General features: G+C 38.8%; 1 pseudogene across 3 annotated transcripts; it reads left to right on the top strand.

Annotated features, from left to right (window-relative positions):
- The first annotated feature begins 10769 nt into the window (after positions 1-10769).
- LOC149176078 (pentatricopeptide repeat-containing protein At3g49170, chloroplastic pseudogene) lies at positions 10770-15542 on the top strand (annotated as a pseudogene). 3 transcript variants are annotated; one of them, XR_016258044.1, is made up of 2 exons: positions 10770-13950; positions 14999-15542. The product of XR_016258044.1 is annotated as a pentatricopeptide repeat-containing protein At3g49170, chloroplastic pseudogene, transcript variant X2 (transcript). The 3 variants fall into 3 exon arrangements; XR_016258045.1 differs by having other exon boundaries at positions 10770-13976; XR_016258043.1 differs by having other exon boundaries at positions 10770-14887.
- Positions 15543-15908: the final 366 nt, after the last annotated feature.

Raw genomic sequence — 15908 nt, 5'->3', positions numbered from 1 at the left:
TATAGCATCAGATTTGCAGCCACCAAATGAAATTGAAGGGCAGATTATAGATGAAGGTGTGGCAGCCGAAATACCTGATTTGATGATGCAGGAAGATTCTATACCCTTTTGTTTCGAAGCATTTCAGTTTATGAGGCAGAATTCTCGTAAAATCTCTCAAGAACAAGATGAACAGCTAGAAGGATGTCATACATTTTCAATGGATACATTGCAGCAGTCTTTTCAAGTTTTTCATGATCCAATAGCTGATGTTTTGGATGAGGTTTGCAGTCAAAGTCTTTCTCCATTGACCACATGTGAGCTGGAAACATGTGCTGATATGAATTTGATCCGGCAGCCGGTTTCTTTGTCATTTTCAGCAGAGGTCTCATCACCAGGCTCAGATCAAAGTTTGCATTCATGGTATGAGGAAAAGAGAAGTAATCTATTAGATGAGCTAAGTTCCAGTGTGCTTGAATTTCATGATCCTTATGCAGTGTTTTTGGAGGCGGATAGAGAATTTATATCATTCAATGGATCTGTTTCTAAGTTGTCATGGGAGTTGTCTTTCAGTAGTTCTCTCTTGTTATTCATAAGCGAGAACTTGTGGAGAATTCGAACAGCAGATCGGATACTTGCTTGGTTACATTGGTTGTTTTATTTCACTTGATCAGGTGATGAATGAAACTGTTAGAGTAGGTTGTGATGAATAAGCTCCCTTTTGAGCATCTTTCTAGTTGGTCGATTGTGTTTAAGTATTGAGTCGGTTTTTAGTTGAGTCATGAGTCCTTTGTTAGTCCATTTTCAGTCTTGTTGTTAAGTTAGTTTGAGTCGGTTTTCAGTCATGCATTTCAGCTTGAGTTTTTGACTCCATTGCCCAATAATTGTAAGGCACTGGTCTGCTCTCCCAGAGGTCTAAGGTTCTTGGCACCTCCAAGGAGCTACCATCCCCATTGGAACCAATGTTAGTGTCAGTCTTTCCAACCTTCCTCCAGTGATCAAATGTGCTCTTACAAAGTGATTTTGAAGTGTCAAGGTCAAATTTTGTCATTTCAAAGAGTTTTCAAGCAAAATTTGGTCACTAGGCATTAGGTCTAGGGTTTGCTCAAATGTCAGTCCATGTCATCATTCAGCTGAGTGTATCATCATTCAGAGGGTTGTCATCGTCATGTCAGTATCTAATGGGTCATTTTACATCTTGTTCATGCTTCAGTTGTGCCTAGGCAAGCTCATTTCCCTCTCCTAGGGTTTTGAAAGCCAATTTCTCTTGGACGGTCAAATCACCGGCAAAACTTGTTTCCTGATGTTCATACACCTTCCCCTATTCTTAAAGTACCTTATCAAACACTTCCCATCCCTTAGATCCGCCAAATTCCTCATTTTTGCACAAACCCTAGTTTTTAGCTACAACCTGGCAATTTTCTAGGTTGGGCCTGTGTTTCGCCCTTTTGGACCCCTTCCCCTCACTCAATCTCTGAGATTCCACTTTCCCCTACTTCCTAACATCCCTCCCCACTCCCAAAAATTTCCCCAAGAATTTAGAATTCCCCCTATCCCCTTCATTTCGCTTCATTTCGGCAAAATCCCTTCTTCCACACATCGGGACAAGTTTCACTCAAAAGATGTTTCAGATCAATCAAAGATGAATTTTGGGAAACGGAGAGAGGTTTTTGTCCACAACATGCCAAGGAAGAAAAACCTCTTTCACTTTTTACACAGGTGTCATGGTTTGAGAGAAATGTCAAAAATACCGGCGAGAATGAAGGTGCTCCAAGGACGGTTGGCCAAAGCACAAAAACGAAGGAAAACGCCCGATCCACTCCAAATTTTGGCCAAAGCCTCTTTGATTGAGCATGGTACTTGATTGGAGACTCCCAGCCCAAATTTCAAGAAATTTGGAGAAAATTTTGTCATTTGTGAATTTTTTGTACAATTTTACAGGTTTTGGCCATTGGAGTGGTCTCACCCCGCGCGCGACCACTCGTGGGGACAGCTCAGAATGGGAAAAACTCTACATTTTTGGAATTTTCATGCGAAAATACACTTGCCTATGGATGGACTTCAAATTTTATGGAGATTTGGACTTCCAAAAGCTCAAAATACATGCAAATTTTGACTTTCTGCCCCTTTTTTGAGTTGCAGAAAGCTGCCTTGGGAGAAATGACTTTTGAGGGGTCAAATCAACTTCAAATTCAGAAATTCCAGTGGGGTTGGAAAGTAGACTCATAGACCTTTCCAACAAGCTATCTTGCACTTGATTTGGACACCATGAAGGCCTTCAAACACAGCTGCCAATGTGCGCGACCACTCCAAGGGAGGGGCGCGACCACTCAGGGAAATTTCACCATTTTGACTATTTCGGCCTGCAAAACATTGTTTTTACTTTGGTTGACTTTTGATGTATGTGAATGATGGATTGTTGGGTAATTTTCATGGCACATGGATACATTTACTCTCCTTGAACACTTCTAGAAGATTCTTTGATGTAAATGGTAAATATTTAATGCATGGATAGGTTTCCTAAGTTTTAGAGGCAAGTTGTTTTGACTGCCTATTATCTAGTGCTCAGTTTAGAATTAGTTGAAACAGCTCCTAGGAAGCTGAGCTCGACCCCTAGAGGTGGGGAAAGGAGTTAGATCATCTATATTATGCCTTCTCTTGCTCATTTTCATGGTTGGACTCTTGAGGGAGAAGCTCTATTGTATATTTTACTTGTATCTCTGCAATTTGAGGAAAAGGAAGGCCAGGGTTTTGCAGACATCATTGTGGATTCTTGTGGATTATTGTGTTGATGGTGTGTTTCCTACTTGTCATTGTAAGTGTGTTTATGTGTTCCATCTCTTATTCTATTGCTGCTAATTAAACAAATGAAGTGATAAAGTTTGAATTCATGCATGCCATGCTCAGCTTTCAATTTTGTTTAATGTTTATGTTTTCCACTGTCTAGAGAGGATTCAAAGTCATTGTTTGCCCTCTTTAGCTCCCTCTCTTTCTTCCTTGATCATCCATCTCAGCTTAAGGCATCAACACAAACTCCTACCTTGCCCCAAAGACCCACCTGTAAAAACTGAGCTCAATCCCCACACCCTGAATTGCACTCCCTCCAATTGCCACCAAAAACCCCAAAAACTTTAAATCAACCCTCCTTACCAGTTTACTAGCCTAATATCTTTGATCCTAATTGGTCAGCTCACCCCATTGAGAAAATACCTTGAGTCTGACCGGAGAGAGCCTTCTCATACCCCGTAGGGCTAGCTACGAGGTGAAATGGTTTGATGTTGCCTTGATGGTTTACCTTCCTCAGCCTAGGGTGAAATCTCAAGCGCTAACAGGTAACACTCTTCTAGACCTTAATTGGACATTATTTAGGTCTAGTGGAGTTATTACATAAGTTTGACGATTCTGCCCCTCCATGGTGTACACAGGTTGTTGTGATATTTTATTATTAGGATTCGGAAGTGGTTGAGTAGGTAATTGATTTGGTTTTTGTGGAAATGGTAGGGAGAGCTATGGGTTTTGATTCTGAACTGGAATTTGTGGTAGTTTGTTAGCTTGGGGAATTTGATTAGATGGTAGTAGAAATTGTGGTGGAAGGTTGTGACTGTGGCTAAGCCCAAGGCTGCCAGGCTGAATTCCAATTATTTTGTGAAGACTGAGCAAATTGTTGTGGTCTGAATCCTTGTGATTGATTTGGTTGTGGATTTTTCCATGGTCTTTTGGATATAAAGTAGAAAGGGTCTACTGGTTCTAATATTCCTTCATCATTAAATACAACCTTGAGACTTGGTAAGGATGGACATTCCTTCGTATCATGATTATCTGCACATATGAGACAAGTTTCTATGGCTTTTGAATATAAGGGACACTCTCTTAGAGCATGTTTCTTTCGACATTTAGGACAAAAGATGGATAATGCAACATTTTCAGAATTTTGCTTGTTTTGTATTTTAAGGGTGTCTATCTACTCACTTAGGCTCCCTAAAATATCTGTTTTGAAGGTATCAAGCAAATTTCCTAATTCTTCCCTGCTGACTGTCCCAACTACAGATTTATTAATTCTTGATGAGAGAGGGTCTCTAGGACTCCTTCCAACTCGTGCTTTACCCCTTGATATATGTACACATAAATCACAAATATCTGCAAATGGTATTTGGGAAATATCTCCCTTCCCAGTTAGGTTAAGGAGATCGATCCACTCATCTTTAATAGCTCTGAGTAAGAGGGATTTTAAGGTTTCCTCATCCAAATTATCCATTTTTTTCTTTTTTAACATTGTAAACAAACCTTTCTACTAAATATTCAAGATTTTCATCTTCTTTTAGTGTCATTTTGAAGACTTCATCTTTAAAGTTACTAGGCATATAATAATCTCTATATTTTCCTAAGAAAGCCTCTTTCATTTGTCCCCATGTTGTTATAGAATGCACTCCTAGACTCATGAACCATTTTAATGCTGAGTCTTTTAATGTATCAGGGAACAATTTTAACTTTTGAGCATCATGCAGATAGTCATATAATTTACATAATACTTCAAATTCGAAGAGAAATGTCTCTGGGTCTTCGTTTCTTTTTCTATGGAAATTAGGAAGAATTGAGGGTGATATATTTTTCATTGTGAGGGTTGTATCTTCGTCAAGAATAGGAAATCCAGAAGGATCTTGGTTTCCTTTGCCTCTACCCCCTCCTATGTTCCTATCTCCACCTCTACCTCTACCCCTTCCTCCAACCCTATTTTCCTCGCCATGGACATTGTGTACCTCTCCTTCCCCTTGTTAGGCCCCTATACTACTAGTGTAACCCCTTATTGTTATTAGTACAACCCCCTTATTATATTGTTGTACCCATGTAGTCCCCATATTATTACTATTGTGCCCCATAGAAGCCCACTATTGTTATTATTGTGCCCTTACATTATTATTGTTATGTTGGCTCTGATTACATTATGACCCCTTAGACTCCTATATATAGAAATGAGGTATTTTCATTTGTATCATCCAAGAATTGTTCTTTTGTGTAATGTAAAGGAGGTTGCCCCCTCTAAGAGGCTGAATTCTAAGGCGTTCAACTATCTTTTCTATCTTTTTATGAGCTGGTTTCATAACATTTGGTATCAGAGCTTTGGATTCTAGGGTTTCGCTGCTCCAAATAGGTCATCGTGGCATTGTCTCTATAACTTTTTTTTGCGACGTTTCAGAAGGGAAAAAATAACCCATTTGAGATGAAATCACACTGAACCTCAGGTCTGAATTTCAGAGCTTTTTGCGCTATATTTGCGGAGATATGATATGAGGAAGTTGGTATTTTTGCAGACTCTTGAATTACATTCCAAATAGGTGACCTGGGGAAAATCGTCATAACTTTCTCTCCGAGCATCGAATTGAAATTTTGTCAGAAGGTACAGAAAGAGGACGGACTGTAGTTTCTTTTTTATATTTTTTAGAGCCAAAGGTCGAAACAGTGACACGTGGCACGTCATACAAGTTTGCTCTACTGAACTAGTCTATAATCAGGTCACTGTGGGAGATTTCGCATAACTCTTCCTTGGAGAATCCAATTTGGATCAAACTGGCAGCATTGGAAAGAGGACACAGAGAGCTACTACAGGTTGTATTTTTAGAACTTAAAGATCCGAAAGTATAGAGTTACAGTAGTTTCAAGATCGAGCTCCTAAAATCAAGAAAAAGCAAGATGAGGAAGTTTGATGGCAAGGATCCGGTAAATTGGATACTTCAGATGGAGCAATATTTTGATCTACATGGTGTACACTATTACAAAAGGTATGTATTGCATCTTCATATTTAGAACCGGATCAATTTTTATAGTATAAAGGGCTTTGTTCTCGTAAATAACTTGTTATGTGGTCAATTTTCACGGAGGAAATGATAGCACATTATGAAGATACAAAGAGCAACACCTTCTTTAGAGCAACACCACAACAATTGGAAATAGTGAAAGGGTTTTGTTACATAGTGGAAAGTAAAATTATGGCAACAAGGAAGTTTACCCCTCACAACTATAAAGATGGAAGTGTTGTTTCTTCTAGCCTTCCACAACCTACAAGGGTTACACCACAACAATTGGAAGAAAAAAGAGAAAAATGGCTTTGTTACAATTGTGATAGCAAATGCACTAAAGGTCATAAGTGTGCTGAGAAGAAATTATTTTACATAGAGTATGAAGAGGAGGAAGAAAAGGATCAAGAAACATCAAAAGAAGAGGATATATGCTAGGACCCAACCCCAGAGAAAGAAGAAATGAATCAGACCATATCTTGTAAAGCATTGGCAAGAATTACCACTCCTCAAACTCTCAAGATAGAAGGACATATCAAGAAGAAAAAGGTGCAAGAAGTGAAAGATCACATCGAGAACGAAGAAATGAATCCAACCATATCTTGTCATTCATTGGCCAGAATTACCACTCCTCAAACTATCAAGATAAAACGGCATATCAAGAAGAAAAATGTTCAAGAAGTGAAAGATCACATCGAGCATCAAGAAATGAATCCAACCATATCTTGTAAAGGATTGAAAGAAATTAACACTCTTCAAACTCTAAAGATAGAAGGACATATTAAGAAGAAAAAGGTTCAAGCAGTGAAAGATCACATCGAACATCAACAACAAGTTCTCCAACTTTTAAAGGATAACACCACTTTGGTGCAAAATTGAATGAAACAACAGGTAGATCAACATCGTAGTGAAAAATGTTTTGATTTAGGTGATTGTATATTTTTACTGCTACATCTCAAGCAAGCTATTTATGAGAAGGAAATGTTGGCTATACTATATGCACTTAAGAAATGGTGACCTTACCGAATGGGAAGACACTTCAAGGTAAAAATGGATCATGACAGCCTTAAATACTTTTTAGAACAACTATTATCTTTAGAAGAACAAAAAAAAAATGGGTCACAAATATGTTGAGTTATGACTTTGACATCATCTATAGAAAAGGGAAGCAAAATTTTGTTGCAGATGCACTCTCAAGAAAGGATGAGGATGTGGAAGCATTGCTTTGTGCTATTTCTATTATCCAACCAGATTGGATAAACGAAGCAAGGGATGAATGGAAGAAGGATGAAGAAGTATGGCCACTTATTCAAAAGTTGCAAAAGATCCCAATTCAAACAATATTGCGAGAAATTGAAGAGGAAGGAAAAATCATATTGGAACCTGGAGTAGTCACTGAAACAAGAACCCGACAGCTACAGAATCGATCAATTTCAGAGTATCTCATCAAGTGGAAGAACTTACCCGCTGAAGATTCCACATGGGAGGACAAGAATTTTATACAGAAGCATCAAGAACAACTCAAGCGTTGAGGACAACACTTTTTGGAGGAGAGGGGCATGTTAGGCCCCTATACTACTAGTGTAACCCCTTATTGTTATTAGTACAACCCCCTTATTATATTGTTGTACCCATGTAGTCCCCATATGGTTACTATTGTGCTCCATAGAAGCCCACTATTGTTATTATTGTGCCCTCACATTATTATTGTTATGTCGGATCTGATTACAATATGAACCGTTAGACTCCTATATATAGAAAGGAGGTATTTTCATTTGTATCATCCAAGAATTGTTCTTTTGTGTAATGTAAAGGAGGTTGCCCCCTCGAAGAGGCTGAATTATAAGGAGTTCATTATCTTTTCTATCTTTTTGTGAGCTGGTTTCATAACACCCCTTCTTCAGCCATGATAGATTCTCTGGAACTAATATAATGTTCTTCTAATCTTTATGGTTCCTTTATCAATAGTTGTTTAAAATAAGTTTCATGTTCCTCTTCTTCACTAGAAACTTCTAATTTTTCTCCCAAAATTTGCTCACTAGTGGAGGATAGAAAAATTACTCTTGTAGTTGGGGATGTAGGATTTTCTTCAATTACAGCTTCAGTAGAGGAAGTGGGTGAAGTTTTCGATTGGATTTCTAATCTTGAGATTTCAGGAAGCCTTTGTCGACCTCTAAATGGAATTCGGGTTTGAGTAGGTGGTGTGGATTCTTGAAATCGTGGTGAAGTGAGTGGATTTGTGGGAATTAAACTTCTTCCTCGCCCTACAAATCTACCTCTAGTGTCTCTATCCCTACGCATATCATGATTTTTTTGTTTGTTTTCTTAACTTCTATTTGCACTTCCCCAACAACGATGCCAAAATGTTTGGCCAATTTAATGTCTTTAAATTGTCAATCATAAATTGTCAACCAGCGTACGTATACTGATGAAGTACATGTGCACTATATGTGCTAGAAGTTATTTCTTATGTCGTTATGTTCTTGTTAGGGTCCAAAATTAAGATTAATATGGAGATGGTGTCGTTAATTATATTAATGTCTCAATCCCTAAAGTTATCAACTAATTTCTTAGGAGTTATTCTCTATTGAATCAGTTTATGGATGATATGTGAGTGATTCTAGATTTTACTTGTGTTAGACAGTTTTGGATTTTTTCCTTGAATTTTTATGTTGCAGCTCTAATTTACCAAGTGCAAGAGAAATCTATTCTATCAAACTGTAAAGGAATACTATCCGAATTCAATTGCTAAGGAGAAGACTCTCACTCTTTTACTTATTCAATTTCACCCAAACAAGACATTCTGAACAACGACTACACTATGAAGTAAGCACAGTTGGACTACACTAGATAAAAATAAAATGAAATAACCATATTGTACCAGATAAAAAGCCATTCAAATAGCATACTAAACTAGGTATAAAGCAAAGGGAAATGCTCATGCATATATTGATTCACTGACGAACTCATCATACTGCATTTCTTCACACAAAAACAGAATATTCAAGGAATGAAAGAAATCTAATTGCAATTGGTTAAAGACCTGTTACTGGTCGTAGGGCCCCTCCACGAACCAGTCCATAATCTCCAATCAACGCATCACATACACAAAAAACCAATTCTATTACTTGCAGAATGAGATTTAACAAACTTGTTTAAAAAATTACATCATCCAGCACACACCAAAACACAATGCGGCCATGGTTTTTATAATAAGTCTTTGGCATAACAGCATGAGCATTTTAAGCCTAAATATCTTTATTTCAATTAAACTATATCGCTAAACCTTCGATTTGCTATTCTGAAAGCAAATCGATAAGGTTTCAATGAAACTCAGATTCTATTTTGACGACAATCCTGTAGCTGACTTTGAGGTTTGATCATGATATCATGCCATCATCTTGATGAACTGGTTTGAGGGAATATGAATGAATCCACTAGGGGACCATTCCTTATCCATCTGTATCCTTCGTCGCTAAGCTAGAACTTTTGAACCTTACAAACAAGGGAGGTAGCTGCAAAAATATGGATTAGTTGCGGAAACAGACCAATTCTGTAGCCAAATGCATTCTTTAAGAAAACAATAGGGTATATAGTCAAACATGAAGAAGAATACATGTTATTGCTTACCTTTATCAAAACCTCGGGTCTGTGGCATTATTTAGGTGGTAAGTATAGGAAAAGAGAGGAAATATAGGCAAAAAGGGATGTCAAGGTAAGACAATCTTTGGACTCTACACTGGTTACCCACGAGATTTACACAATTTCTGGGCAGAGCAGCTGACTGCTACCAAGGATTGCGCAATTCCTGGGCTGAGCAGCACTGCTGGGAGGAATTGCACAATTTTCTGGATGAAGCTTGACTGACGAAATTGCGCAATTCTGGGGTCGAGCAGACTGTTAAACAGAATTGCACAATTTCTAGAGGGAAGGCTGGTTTCCCTCCAGAATTGTGCAATTTCTTGAGGGAAGGCTGGTTTCCCTCCAGAATTGTGCAATTTCTTGAGGGAGTTGCTCATCCTGTAGCTGGACCAAGTCTGGAGGAACAACTTGTGAGGGGAATGCAACAAGATCTGATGGACAGGCTATCTTTCTGCAAGAAAATCACTGAAGCTTGTGTACTTGACGAAGCAAGACATGCTGCTCTGAAAGGTTGGTATGGAGGCTCCAAAACCAAGTTAAGGCAAAATTTTGGAGGGTGGTTGTAGCCGCTACAACAAAATATTAACGACAAAATAAAAATAACCCACAATCGACGATATTGAAACCATTGATGATGCTCATATCACATCAACACTTGTATGTAACATAATTTAAATTGAAATATTTAATGAAGCAATTACATCTCACAAGCTATTAAAGTCACCCTTCAATTAAGAGGTCATGAGTGAGGGTATTTATTCCACTAAAGTCACCTAGGATTTGCACATGTCACTCTTTGACTAAGAGGTTGTGAGTTGTGCTATCTATTCCACCAAAGTCACCTATGACTTACACCTAACCCAAATCACAATTGTGAAAACTTGTGCACACAAATGCGAACACACGTATAATAGATATTTGGAGATGACTTGAATCTTGATAGATGTCATTACAACACCCTTTATCAACCCTACATGCTACCATTAACACACAAAGAGAGTAATAATGGACAAAATCTCAACATGTCTTTGGATAATAACTTAAATGGTTGAGAGGTAGGTTTCACCCTCTCTCCACTTGGTTCTAATCCTTGATAAAATATTTAACCTATTTTGATGAGGCTAAGAAAATAAACACTCCTTAAAAATAGAATGCTTTGTAATCTATATAAATATGGACCCTTGTTAAGTTAATAATTAAGAAATAGTTGATATTATAAAACAATTTTCGCCTTTTTTTTCAATTTCAATTGAAAAAAAACAGAGGAAATCCGAACATAAACTATAATCTTCATATCCAATGTTTCCTTTGATCAAATCACTTCCAATACCACATGGATAACCACCACCACATGGATAACCACCACATGGGGTAAAGGACCCACAAGCGACGACACTACGTTGACAAGTAAAACGCAAAGACTTTGTACTTTTGGGATGAGAAAATGCCTTCATTCCATGGCGTGTAGATGTTGCTGGGCTTGTTCGTTTAACTTTTGAAGCAAAATTGGCACCAATTGGAGATTTTGAAACCATGAAGGTACCTGTCTACCAACCAGTAGAGTTTCACTCTTTTTTATGTAATGAAAGGGCTATTCTCGGTACCATCCTTAGCATTACCAGTTCTCAGAAACCTCACGCGCGCAAGTGTATTCGATGCCGCCATTTCTGGCTCAGAGTTATTGAATCAGACGAATTTGTTTCGTGGGTATCATGGCATCCATGTTTCATGCGCCCCCATTACACAACATCAGAACCAGGCAGACGATAGCAGTGAGAATGTTTATGCGTTGTGCCAACAAGGAAAGTTGAAGGAAGCCCTTCGCATTTTGTATGAGATGCACCAGCAAAGGATTTCGGTTGGTTATAATGTTTATAATTGTCTCTTACAAGAATGCGCCAACTCGAGGTCATTGACACAGGCCAAAATGATGCATGCCCACATTATCGAAACTGGTAATAAACCTGACGTTTTTATAGAAAATGGCATTATAAACATGTATGCCAAATGTGGAAGTGTGAAGGATGCACGCCAAGTGTTTGACAAAATATGTCAACCAGATGTGGTTTCCTGGACTTCTACGATTTCAGGGTATGTTCAGAATGAGTGCGATGATGATGCACTGAAGCTCTTCTCGGCAATGCTATGGACAATAATGAAGCCAAACCATTACACGTTTACTGTCGTTCTCCGGGCATGTACTAGCAAAATGGCTCTTGGAATGGGCAAGCTTGTTCATGCTTTAGCTGTGAAAACAGGGATTGATTCTAATGTCGCTGTGTGCAATGGTTTTATTGCTATGTATGTTAAATGTTTGAGAATAGAGGAAGGACGTGACGTGTTTGATAATATGTTTGAACGAGATGTTTTGTCATGGAATGAAATGATTGTAGCATATGCCCAGCACGGGCTTCAACAAAACACCCTGGATTTTTTCCATCAAATGCAACGTACTAGTGTAATACCCAACCATATAAGGTTTGTTGCTGTTCTCGGTGTATGCACCAGTCCTGTAGTCCTGCAGGAGGGAAAGCAGCTCCATGCCTACATTTTCAAAACTGGTTTTGAAGTGCACATGTTTGTAGCAAATTCACTTATTACCATGTACTCAAAATGTGGAAGTATAGCCAATGCACGCAAAGTGTTTGATGAAATGCCTGAACGAGATACAGTTGCATGGACTGGAATGATAGCAAGATACGCTCAAAATGATTATAGCGATGAAGCCCTGGGACTCTTTGGTCAAATGCTAGAGACACATATTAAGCTAGATGATGTTACATTAGTAACTGTCCTTAGTACTTGCAATTGCCCAAAAACCCTGCAACGGGGTAAGGAGGTCCATGCCCATGTGATTAAAACTAGAATTGAGCCAGACATCAGTGTCGAGAACACCCTTGTTACCATGTATGCTAAATGTATGAGTATAGATGCTGCAAGAAAGTTATTTGACAGAATGCATAAGCAAGACAGAGTCTCATGGAATGCGATCATTGCAGGGTATTCCCAAAGTGGAAATAATGAGGTGGCTCTGAAAATGTTTCAATTAATGCAATATGCAGGTATGGATGTGGACTATATCACCTTCACTTGTGTCCTTGGCGTATGTGCGAACCTAGAAGCTCTTGAATTTGGTAAACTAGTCCACGCTACCATAATTAAAGCTGGATTTGTGTCCAATGCCTTTGTCAGCAATGCCATTATTACTATGTATGCCAAGTGTGGACACATACAGGCCGCACAAAAAATGTTTCAACATTTGAGTTTTCGAGATGTGGTCTCATGGAATGCAATAATTACGGGATTTGACCAGAACGGATGTGGCGAAGAGGCCCTAAAATGCCTTTGCCAAATGCAGAGGTCAGGCATGAAACCGAATGAGTTCACCTTTATTAGTGTTTTAAGTTCATGTGCAAGCCTTGCAGCCTTAGAGCAGGGCAGACAAGTTTTTTCCTGCATAATCAAAGCCGGATTGGATTCGGACGTGTCTGTGGCAAATACCCTTATTACCATGTATGCTAAATGTGGGAGATTAAAGGACTCACGCAAGATATTTGGCAAAATGTTTAACAAAAATGTTGTCACATGGAATGCAATAATCGCACGGCATGCCCAGCATGGGTATGGCATGGAAGCTCTTTATCTATTTGAGCAAATGCAGAATGCAGGTGTGAAGCCTGACGAAGTTACCTTCATTGGTGTTCTGTCTGCATGCAGCCATGTAGGCCTACTGGATGAAGGTCGACAGTATTTTGATTCAATGACAATTGACCATGGCATCATACCAAAAGCAGAGCACTATGCCTGCATGGTTGACCTCCTTGGCCGGGCTGGATGCCTGAAAGAGGCTGAGGATTTCATTTACAAAATGACATTTCAACCTGGTGCTTTAGTGTGGCGCACCTTACTTGGTGCCTGTAGAGTCTATGGCAACATGGAGCTAGGAAAACAGGCAGCAGAACGCCTGCTTGAGTTGGAACCAAATGATGCAGCAAGTTATGTGCTACTGTCAAACATTTATGCTGCTGCTGGTAGATGGGATGATAGGGCAAAGGTTATAAAAATGATGAAAGACAGGGATGTGAAGAAAGAACCAGGACGCAGTTGGATTGAAGTCAAGAGCAGGGTACATACATTTGTTGTAGAGGACAGGTCACATCCACAAATGTCAAATATTTATGCAAAGTTGGACGAATTGACCAGACAGATAGAGCGAGCAGGGTACGTCCCGGATATGAACTTTATATTGCACGATGTTGAGCAGGACCAGAAGCAACATTCTCTTGGATACCACAGTGAGAAGCTGGCTATTGCTTTTGGCCTTATCAGCACACCTTCTGGGACGTCCATTAGAATAATGAAGAACCTTCGTGTGTGTGGTGACTGTCACACTGCGACCAAGTTCATCTCCAAGGTTGTTAGACGAGAAATTGTTTTGAGGGATTCTAACCGTTTCCATCATTTTAAGGATGGCATGTGTTCATGTAGGGACTATTGGTGATGTCAGCATCGGAGCTGAGCAAGAGACAGGCACAAGGTAGTCAATCATGTACTCTTACATGGGTAAGCTGTGCTTTAGGCATTTTGTTTCAATTGTTATTCCTTGGGCAGAGCTATGATACAGTGGTGACCTAAGTTGATTGATGTCTGGAGAGATTAATTGGCACTGAGCTAATGGATGAATGTTCTGCAGTGACACATTTTATATTTATTCCATTGTTTTGGAGTATCTTGTCAGAATTTGGATTATAATGACTAACACGGGGTATTTGTTCTCTTAGGGTCACCAATCAAGGTTAAGTTTTGTTGACGTAGCTACCAATATGCGTAAAAGCATATGTTATTGTTCAGAAAGTAGGCATAATTGCACTTTCAGAATAAAAAGCGATGATCAAAAGATTATGAGTGGGCCAGTTCAGACCTCCCAAGCCATGGTGAAAATGTGGATGCCTGATATGTATCAAGAACAGAGTTACATTCAAAATCTGAGATTCGCTAGCTCAAATTTTACCTATCTGCTTTTTAATTATCAGATCAGCTGACCAGATTTTCTGGCTAGTTAAGAATTAGCGTTTAGGAGATTTAACAACCTTTCAATTTTTATCTGTTATTTCTGATCAATTTACCTTATAAGAAGATTAACAATTTGGTGTATAGTTTAACTGGGTTCAGGTTTTATCCACTAGACAAATCTTCATCAGTGTAACTTTTCTTCCACCATCTGTATTATTTTGTCGGGATTCAACTGTAGCATCTATGATCCGAGCAACTTCCTCTAAGGAATATGGCTACATGGCTTGATCATATTTTGACCTAACATCTAGAGTTTGTTCAGTTTGAGTCACGAGAACCTGATATTTGATGTTGTGATCATGCCAGGGTTTCAGTGGCTTTGATATTTATATTCTAGAGCAAGTCACTTATAAGCTGTTGAACTTTGCTTACAATATGTAAAGATCTAACATTTGTGGAAGGTAATCTAAATGAGGAGACTATAGCTATATGCGTTTCTCCTTTCTGTTTCTGCAAATGGTGGATATTCAGAAATTTTGTCTAATACATGGTGTGCAAATTCTTTGGTACAGGAAATGCATTACGAAGGGTGGTTATTTGCTAGAACAAGCAACAATAGTTTGCCAGCAGGAGGAATTCAGGCAATTCTTCGTGGAGTCTTTTTCCAATGACTTAGCATGGCACACGCTTATGCTCAGGTTATCTATCCGAGTGACCAACTGAAAGATGCCATGTTAAGTATAGATGCCCTTTTTCAATAATTTAGGCAGTACTTATCTGGTTTCTCAGAAGCTGTCATCACTCTCAATCAGCGGCACCATGTTAATCATGATACCGTGTTATACTATTCCTCTGCGTTATTACTGTAAGCAGTAGCACAGCTTTGTCATTTTCCCTATCACAAAGAACCTGTGTATGTACAGTGACTGTCACACTTCAGTCGACTCCATATCCTAGTTTGTTTGATCTGATGTTCCCAAAGTTTGCAAGGATGGGGACGGAGATGGTGATGCCATTTTTTGAAAGTAGGGGTGCAGGTGGATGTCAGGGTGCATTACATATAAAATTTTATATATCTGAAAAAAATTTAAAGTTTTCTAAAACGGAATTGAACTTTATGTGAAACAGAAAACAACTCAAAATAATATGATTCATTCTCTCATGATTATAAAAGACTCAGCATTGACCACTATCACAATTCAGATTCATTATGAAAAAGACTCATGACTCATACATTTTTTCGCGTGCCCTCAATAGAATGCACGCCCTGGGGAAATCCACTCTGCATTTCTTGTCATTTCAAGGGTGGTACCCAGGGTAATCCAGCTGGTTGCAGTTTTGACAACTTGACCCAGTGGGGACATGCTCATCATTCATTCATTAAAATGATAAGATCATAATACTCAGGAGTTCAAATCCTAAAATTAAATGTTTACCCAAGTTTATGTGGAACTTTCTCTGTGACATTTGCTAATCAACCAA

Source organism: Pinus tabuliformis, chromosome 4_1 (genome assembly GCF_031772625.1).
Source record: "Pinus tabuliformis cultivar Carrire ecotype Pingquan chromosome 4_1, CPIR1, whole genome shotgun sequence".
Taxonomy (NCBI): Eukaryota; Viridiplantae; Streptophyta; class Pinopsida; order Pinales; family Pinaceae; genus Pinus; species Pinus tabuliformis.
Note: the sequence above shows the minus strand (reverse complement) of the source record. Positions and strands in the feature narration are given on the sequence as shown.